Here is an 8,638-nt window from a genome sequence, read left to right on the forward strand (position 1 = left end):
CCAGGAAGTGAGGGCGCGAGCGGCCGCCGCGGGGGCGGGGCCTGCGCGGGCGGGAAGGAGCGCGAGCCGGCGGGCGCCTCCTGAGGCGGGAAGCGCTGAGGGGGGGGGGGGGGGGGCAGTGCTGAGGCGGGGGGGGGCAGTGCTGAGGCGGGGGGGGCAGCCGGGTGCTCTGCCTCCCCTCACGGGGAAAAGGCCCCGTTGTCACAAGCCCGGAGGAAGCCTAAAGCCCGAGCTCCCGTCTCCAAGCAGGGCCACAGGGCAAGCGCTCTGGCTCTAACATCGCCGTGGCTTCACTGCTCTCGATCAGGTGTATAAGTCTTTTCTTGTTTTGGCGTGCCCATAAAGGGATGCTGTATTCAAGGTGCCAGGTTATGAGCACTGAGTAAAAAGCCATAATCGCTTCACTGGGATGCTGTCAGCCACCAGCCCTGTCAGGCTGCACTGTGGGATCATGTTTAATCAAGTGTCCACCAGAGCCCCAAGGAACTGTCTGCCCAAGCCAGGCAGCCTGTCTACCCCAATGTACTATTTAGCCCATCCCAGCCACAGAACTCTGTGTTTTTCCCTGACTTCAATGAGATTCCTGTCAGCCCCATTCCTTTTGGCATGTCCAGGTCCCTCTGAACAGCAGCACTGCCCTTGAGTGGAGTGATTGCATCTCAATTAATGGTAAGTACAACAGTCAACTTCCTAAGTTAGCCTGGTAAATTGACCAGAATAAATAAGATCAGGTACAGGTCTGAGCTGCCTTCCTGTCTGATACAGAAATTAGTTCTTGTTTGCTGAAGACTATCTTGGCTTGGAAGTAACTTGTGTTGAAGAATTTTTTCACAGTTACTCCAAAGTTAATAAGACGTGTTGTTAAAACATTTACACACTTTTTTGTCCCCCAGTAGAGGAAACAGTAGGACTTACCAACTCTGGATTTTGTCATGCTTTGCCAGTTTGTCTCATGACGCCCCTTCACATTACTCCCACGTTTCTCCATAGCAATCTGGGCTTTGATCAAACCATTCCATAAAGCCTGAGTATAGGTCTGGCCTTTACTTATAGACACTGAAGTGGGCTCAGCATTAGCATCTGGGGACAAAAGCAAAAGATTACTCCTAGCCAAGAGGAGGTTAGCAGCAGCTGTGGGCTTCCACTGTTCCTCCAGCACTGAGTGAGCAGGTAGACAGGCCTGCCTGTAGCACCACTCACGCTATGCAGAAATGAAACAGTGACAGCAATTTTCCTCATTTGCTTCTTCTCAAGAGTAGACCACCCTCCCAATGACTCAGTGATATTCTCTCCTCACTAGGTATTCAAATAGTACCTGCCATTACCGAAGAAGATTTTTGTGGACAGCTTCCCAGCATTGTAGAGATCCCTGCTTTTCTGAGCTGTAAGCTTCTTGCCACCACCATTAATGCCAGCTGAGGATTAAGTAGGTAAGAGCCTCACAGAACACATTTATCTTGTAATATCTTCCATGTGATACACATAGACTGAACTTAAAGTCTCTATATTACAATTTTTCTAATCCTTTAGCTATTCTTGTGGTTTGTAAAAAAAAGAAAAAAAAAATCTTTCTCTAAGTTATCAGTGCCCTTCCTGAACAGATAGCTTGAAAATTGGATGTGGTGTTTTAGCAGTATTTAGACCTGAGATATGTAGTGAAAAGAAAGAAATACAGCAGTAGAAATTATTTGAGAAGACATACACTTGGCTGAAGTTTACTTCTGAGAAGGTAATACAGAAAGGACTTTTTTCTGCTGCTCAGTTAGAACTGGGGAAACATGCTAGTTTTTCTGTAGATTCTTTGGGGAAAAAAAAAAGTGATTGGCCAAAACCAAGAGGTTTGAGATCTAGTGGAGCCAAATTAGGAGAATTTATGTGACAAAGAGCTGATGTGCAAAAGAGAGGGTTGAGGAACATTTTATCGTGTGGTACAAGGTGCCGAATAATTATATTTGTGTCCTCAAAGCACATGCGAATGAAGGGAGTAGCAAAACAGATCTCTCTGAAACGGCTAAGAAGGAATATGTAAAATGATGGCTCCAAACATATGGGAGTGTTCCTGTGAATTCAAAAGGACTAGGAAAGAAAGTCTTGAGGATGAAAAGACCAAACAACTTACTTCATAAGTAATTTATAAGTCATTTCTAGCCACATTCAACACAGAGGATGTCTGCAGTTCACGCAAAGTCTGCTCAGGAACAAGGCAGAGTTTCTTTCATTCCTAAAACAGAACAAAGCGTTCCTGAAACAGGGGAGGCATGTCACAGTGCTGCTAATCCCTCTGAAGTTGGTCAGGCTTGCAAGGATTGAGAAGATACACCTCATTTGAACATGATTAGGAGCATAAAATGAGAAATGGATAAAAAGAGAAAACAAGGAGGGCCAGTTAGAGAAGACAACTGTCTGGGCCGGACCACTTATTATTTTCGTGATTACTTCAATTACTCTGCCCTTTACAAAGCTTACTCTCCTTTAGCTTCATTGGGCTTCTGTTAAACCTGTACATCTTCAACTTTTACCCTATATGTGCGTGTTGCTCTGCTGGCTTTGCATAGATCTTGAGAGTTACAGTTTTCCAACTTCCATGCTCCCACTGCTGCTACAGAAAAGGTTTAGGAATCAAGCTGTCAGTTTAGGTTTGGACAGCTGTTGATGGAAGTGTATCCATTAACCACAGTTAAGTTTTGGACAGAATTTGGGAAAAAAAAGATTTGAGTTCACTTCTGTAGCTGTTTTAATCTTGATTATAAAATAGGAAGTTCAACTATAATATGGAAAGAACAGGTAAGTGCGGTAGATCTGAATGAAGGGAGAGACACCAACAACGTATCTTTCTCCTCTTCTGTGATACTGCAGGCACTCATATCACAAATATTTCTGTACTGGAATGATAATTTACCTTGGTGGCCAATCCTTGCTTTGCACAGAGGACACCACCAAAATACATTGTTTCCTAGACTTCCCTACCAGTAATTTCAGTGTTTCTCTTGAAGGACCTGAGGACGTCTGTGCTTTGTGCTCCGTAAGTATTTTCTCTGTGTCGAGTCTTTACGTTCACTGAACTAAAATTTAGCCTCCTGTGACAGTGTGGTCTTCCACTGGAAAAAGAAGGGAATTAAAACTGATTGATTTTAGGTGTGTGGTACAGAAGGTATGGTTAGAAAACTTTTTCTGTAAATTTGTTTCAATGAAGTAGAAAATAAACCTAATGGAATGTTGTCCTATTATTAGTTTGTGTGGATGTTTTGTGGCAAAGAAAGGTATTCCAGCATTCTTGACATGTTTTCTTTCACTGTGTGCTGCTATAGGTTCATGACACTGCCTAAAGCGGAATAAAATTTTGTAACACTTGTTTTCCTAAAATATGCCTAATTTCACCATCTGTGTAATTTTTTCAGTTCTATACTGGATTTGCGGAACTACCCTCCTAAACTTTTGGAATTTGTTTTTGATGGGTTGTTTGTAAAACTCACAAATAAGAGGTTATTATTACGCAGCAATTTTGATATTTCCAATTTTAATTTGTACACGTGCCTAACAAAATAATAGTTGCAATATATTATTCACTATGTGAATGGTAAAAGAGTTTGCAACTTTGTTTATAATTTAAGTCAAATAATGTAGTAGAAAATAAGCAATATATGGCCAGAAATAAGTATTCTGTGTGTATTCTAACATGGATCTATTAACCCTAAAGCTTGTTATATTTAAAAATGGTTTAGTTTCAAATAGATAGATCAGTAAATACACAGCACTGTAACTAACTTGGAAACTCACCATGGCTCTGCCTTTGATGTCTATTTAAAATGAACAAAAACTTTTATACAATAGTTTGACTTTTGACCAGGCATGTTCATATCTGTCCTTCATAAATAAGACTACAAAATGCATTGGAATATTAAAAGAAATCTATAAAGAGCTTTCTTGTTCATATGAATCTAACGACTACCCACAAAAACGTAGATATATAATGACAACAGGAAATCATGTTTTGCACCTTCATAAAGAAAGCCAGTGAGGGTACCATACCTATAATACTACTAGTTAAATGTAGTTTTCAAGAACATCTCAGACTAACTTTGAGTTTTGCTGTCCTGCATAAATGTGAAGAACTGGAGTTGTCCTGTCAAGCACTCCAATTTGAAGATAAGTTATCAAAAGTATTCAGCATTAAAAAATGTATTTTGTTATCAAAAAACCTCACCACTCATTTGTTGTTTATGCTTCTTGTACAGGGAAATTAACGTGCATCACTACAGGCCCATTAGTGTGCGCTAACAGTTCTGCCCTACCTTCCTGCATGGCTGCTCTTGATCTTGTAGCATTAAATAACATAATATAAAAAAATATGCTTTTTCATCTTGCCTGCATGTCCAGCTACAGAAGACACTTGGCTACTGAGGTGAAGTTTGTCATACAAAGACTAGAACAGTAGTGCTCAGTGTACGTCGTGCAGCCAGAGGCATCCATAACCTCCAGGGAGCAGAGATGCCAGAGTACCTGGTTCAGGAAGCATAAAATGCCTATGTGGGAGCTAGAGGAACAGCTTGCTTGCTGGCTTTGAAAAGAAGACTCCTCAGCAGGGAAACTGGGACAGAAAGAGTGAGATTTGGAACCTGAAGGGCCACCTGTTTCTGGTGAAATGTCTCTGTATTGGTATCTTTACATATCTTCCAAGGTACAAAATGGAAGGACAGGAAGTCATTTGCAAGCCTTATGTAATATCCAGTCCTGTAAAGAGGTGCATGCTGGAGGATTCCTCTACCCACACAGCGCTCCACGATGCAGGCATGCCTCCGCATCCTTATCTTTGCATAACTCAAGCATAGACCTCCTACAAGATCATCTCCCACCCTTAATGTACATCTGTTCCTTTTTCTGCCTGTCAAGACTCTTCAGAATTTAAAAGAAAGAAGTTGCAAGAGATAGGAGAAGCAGCTTTCAAGTTTGAGTGCACCAGATCAGGACAGATCTCATGAGAAATGTGAATTTTTGTTGCCTGACTTCTTTTTCTTTTTATATTTTTCCAAAGTGGCATTCTCCTGCTGTGTAAGGAACTGTTTCTTGCAATATATTTTTCCTCAGCAATAAAAATATCTCCAAGGCAGAAGTACAATTCTCTTTTTAGACCTGACACCTCCAAAGCCTGATATATGCAGCTGAGTGAGTTAGATGAAAAGGTATTATTAGGTTTTTATTAGATTACACTGCAAGCTCAAGCTGGCGAGGCTTGTCAGCCAGTAAATCTAGTGCAAACATCTGCGGCCAAATTCTGCTCTCTTACATATTGCTGTTTGTGGTCAGTATTTCTCTCTACTGTGACACTGGTTCCCTTCTATTAGTTGCAAGAAGGCCATGGGCGTAACAGGGCATGATTTACAACATAAGCAGTCATTGACACAGAATAATTCTGTTTGTGCTCCCAAACTAAATCAGAAATAATGCTATTAAAGGCAAAGGAATTATTCTTCCTTATACAATACATGAATCCAAAATGCAGGCCTTTATCACAAGACTAAGATTTGTTAGATATGGCATGGTTATTTATTTATGCACAGCTTTTTACCATCAGTGACTTCTTGTTTCAAAAATAACCCTTTTTCAGCTCCTTTCTGGCAGCTGCATGTTGTGTTAAAGTGAATCAAACTGTGTTGAAGTCAGGTGGACATGGAGATCTTCTATTGACTTCAGCAGGGACCGCACAAGAATTGTGTATCTGAAAGCTGCGCTGGGCACTGTGAACACAGCAAGTGCTTTTTCCGTTCCAGGCAGAGCGATAGTCTCACTAACAGCAGGCAGCTCTCTTCACAGTATGTCATACTTATTTTAAACCTGCTCCGAAAGCTGCAGGAGCTCAGCAGCGAAGCAGGCTGCCCAAAGGCTCAGATGTAAACGCAGGCTAAGCTCACAGATGTTCTATGGCAGAGTATCTACAGTGCACTCTGTAACACACAAAATATACGCTGCAATTTTTTTTAAAGGTCACAATACTTCATGACTTCCTGCGAAAAGAATAAAAGCTCACCTGAAAAGATGGCATGTTTGAGAAAATGAAAACTGTCATACCATAAGCTAAGTTCTTGCTTGTAGTCAATTTTTGGTTAAGTGTCTTTGAAGACATATTGCAGCAGAACCATGAATCCAGATGCCATTGCATGTAGTTCTCAAGCCAAGCTTCTACAAATTCCAACCTTTGAAAATGTCTTTATATATTAGTCTGAATTTAGTGCTGAGATAAACAACTTCAGATGGAAGCAGCAAGATATACATGAAATAATAAATATTTTGCAAGGTATTGCTGTATCTGCATTACCAGAGTTTGTAGTCATTCTCTCCCACAGTAAGAAAATATGTCTTTACCTAAATGCAGCGAAAAATAGTATTTCTGGGACCCATCTGAAAAGTTATGGGTATGTTGGCTTGATATGTGTGCCAGTATTCGAGATTTCTGTGGGAATGGTCTTCTCTAATAATTTTCAAGTAATAAAGTTCATCTGTCTCCTTTGGTATTTCAAAACAGATAAAATCCTTATCCTGGACCTCCTGTTTAACCGGTGATTACCTACAACTATGGGCATGTTTCTCCTGCTCCTTTCCCACTGACCTGTGCATTATGTAGACCAAGGACAATGGACAAGTAATGCTCAGTTTTGTTTTGTTGGTTTTTTTTTTTGTTTGTTTGTTTTTGGTTTTTTTTTGTTTTTTTTTTTCTTCCTGGCAACCATTTAAAGAAGGTAAACAACTACAGAAAACATTGCAAGGCACTGGACAAACCTACCTATACAGAGAAACTTACTGAAAAACACAATGTAAGAAAACTATAATCTGCCATAGCTTAGTCACTGTAGTTCTCCTTGCTCTCCCATTCCCATGGAGAGTTTAAAATAAGTTACTTGAAAGAAGAATTACATTGCTGTATGATCTGAGCTTATCACTCATCTTGCATCACTAGTGTCCAATAGACATTTCAAGCCATTTATCATTTAGACAATGATCTCAAATTGTTCCTGGAACAAGACCACTTTCAGTTGTCATAAAATCACCCCACTGATTTTAGAGAGGTTAGTTACTTCAGTGAAAACTGGATTCAATCCAAAAAGTTTTCTGTATTGAAATGTAAAGCAAGCAGAGTTCAAAATTCTTGGTCCTGACAGTGTCTTTTTCATAGCTAAAAATCCAGATGAATGAAGAGCCAGCTAAAGGTGATTTTATTACCATCACCAGGCTGGATTGTCTCTGCAGCATTGCTAAAAACAGAACAAGAAGATTGCTTATACTTCACAGTAATTTATGTGGCCATAGAAATATTTCTCTGTGCTCCAAAAAGAGGTGCCGTGTAGATCATTAGGCCTCTGCAAGGATGTGTTTATGAATGGGACTCTGCTGTTGGTGACTAAATGTTCTTACAGGTGCCAAAGGAAATGGGCCACCCAGATAACTGCTTCCAGCCTAGTCTCCATCTGGTACCGAGCATCCCCATAGCTCACGGTGCAGCTGCTTGCATGTGACAGTTGCCAGAGGCCCATACGCTGCTGCTGTCAAAAGACCCTTTTAGGCAGTTTGTCATCTGGGGATTGCGATTGCCTTTCAGGTAGTGGGACAGTGATCATGGGCCTGCTGTGGTATTCCCTATTCAGGAAAAACTCTGTTCGATTTGGCAGGAGTTACTGCTGGATTAGGCTACAAATTGTTAGACTGAGAAATTGTATCTTGTTGCTGGGACATATGAAAGCAGAAGCCTTTTAAAATGCAAATTATCTGAGAAAAAGACTACTCAAGCTTCCAGGAAGCTGAAATTCTAGTCTTTTATTTGCCAAGGCCACAGAAATCTTCAAATATACAGAGACAATCAGCAACCAGTTATCATCCCATGATTAAATGCAACTTCTGAAGTGGCCATAAATATTTAAGCCTATTGCAACTTTCAGACAAGTGGTTTGATAATTAAGGTGATCAGCGTAAAGAAGGTTATTGATTTCTCTCTGGGGGGTTCCTGTGCAGAGCACTTAAGTGATGCAGCCCTAGAATACAAGGGTGTCAGGCACAAAGTCAAGATAATATTTTTCTTCTGAGAGAAAGAAAAAAAACTGTAGGGGGTGCACATTTATCTGAAGCATGGGCTGATGATAAAGCTTATTTAAAACTTTCTTTCAGAGCTACCCTTTTGCCAAAGAATGCATTAGCAGGTCTCTAGAAATAGGATGTTTTGTACAGAATATGAATGTGGAAGTTGGTAAGTGCTCAGAGCCTTATTTGCCAGCTTTTTCCTGTTAAGTACTGTTCAGCACCTCAAGTGGACAATGTAAAACAGATATAATCAATAAGTGGATTATGTATGGTAACAATCTAAAGGGTGCTTTAAGGATATAAATATATAGTCTTAAATGGCTCATTCCAGAAGAGCCCTGTACTGAAAGTTCATTTTTTATTGCTGAAATATTCCTATCCATGGTGCAGTGTTCTGTGTGACAAGCATTTCATGGAAAGTGTTCCTGGTCTTTCAGCTTCATCCAGAAGCTCTTAAGCCTGACTTTTCTGGATGCCTTTTCCCCTGAAATATATTGTGCACTTTTAAACGTTTACATATCTTCAAACATCTTTTTTCAATCTGTATCAGCTGATTAAGAAACAAGTTATG

At 40.4% G+C, this 8,638-nt stretch overlaps 1 long non-coding RNA gene across 1 annotated transcript; it reads left to right on the forward strand.

Moving 5' to 3' along the window:
- Nucleotides 1–192: 192 nt before the first annotated feature.
- On the forward strand, nt 193–5,077 carry LOC137671339 (uncharacterized). Its single transcript, XR_011049414.1, has 3 exons — nt 193–669; nt 1,301–1,430; nt 4,378–5,077. It is a non-coding gene; the product is annotated as an uncharacterized lncRNA (long non-coding RNA).
- Nucleotides 5,078–8,638: the final 3,561 nt, after the last annotated feature.

The sequence above is a fragment of the Nyctibius grandis genome, chromosome 1 (genome assembly GCF_013368605.1).
Source record: "Nyctibius grandis isolate bNycGra1 chromosome 1, bNycGra1.pri, whole genome shotgun sequence".
Classification (NCBI taxonomy): domain Eukaryota; kingdom Metazoa; phylum Chordata; class Aves; order Nyctibiiformes; family Nyctibiidae; genus Nyctibius; species Nyctibius grandis.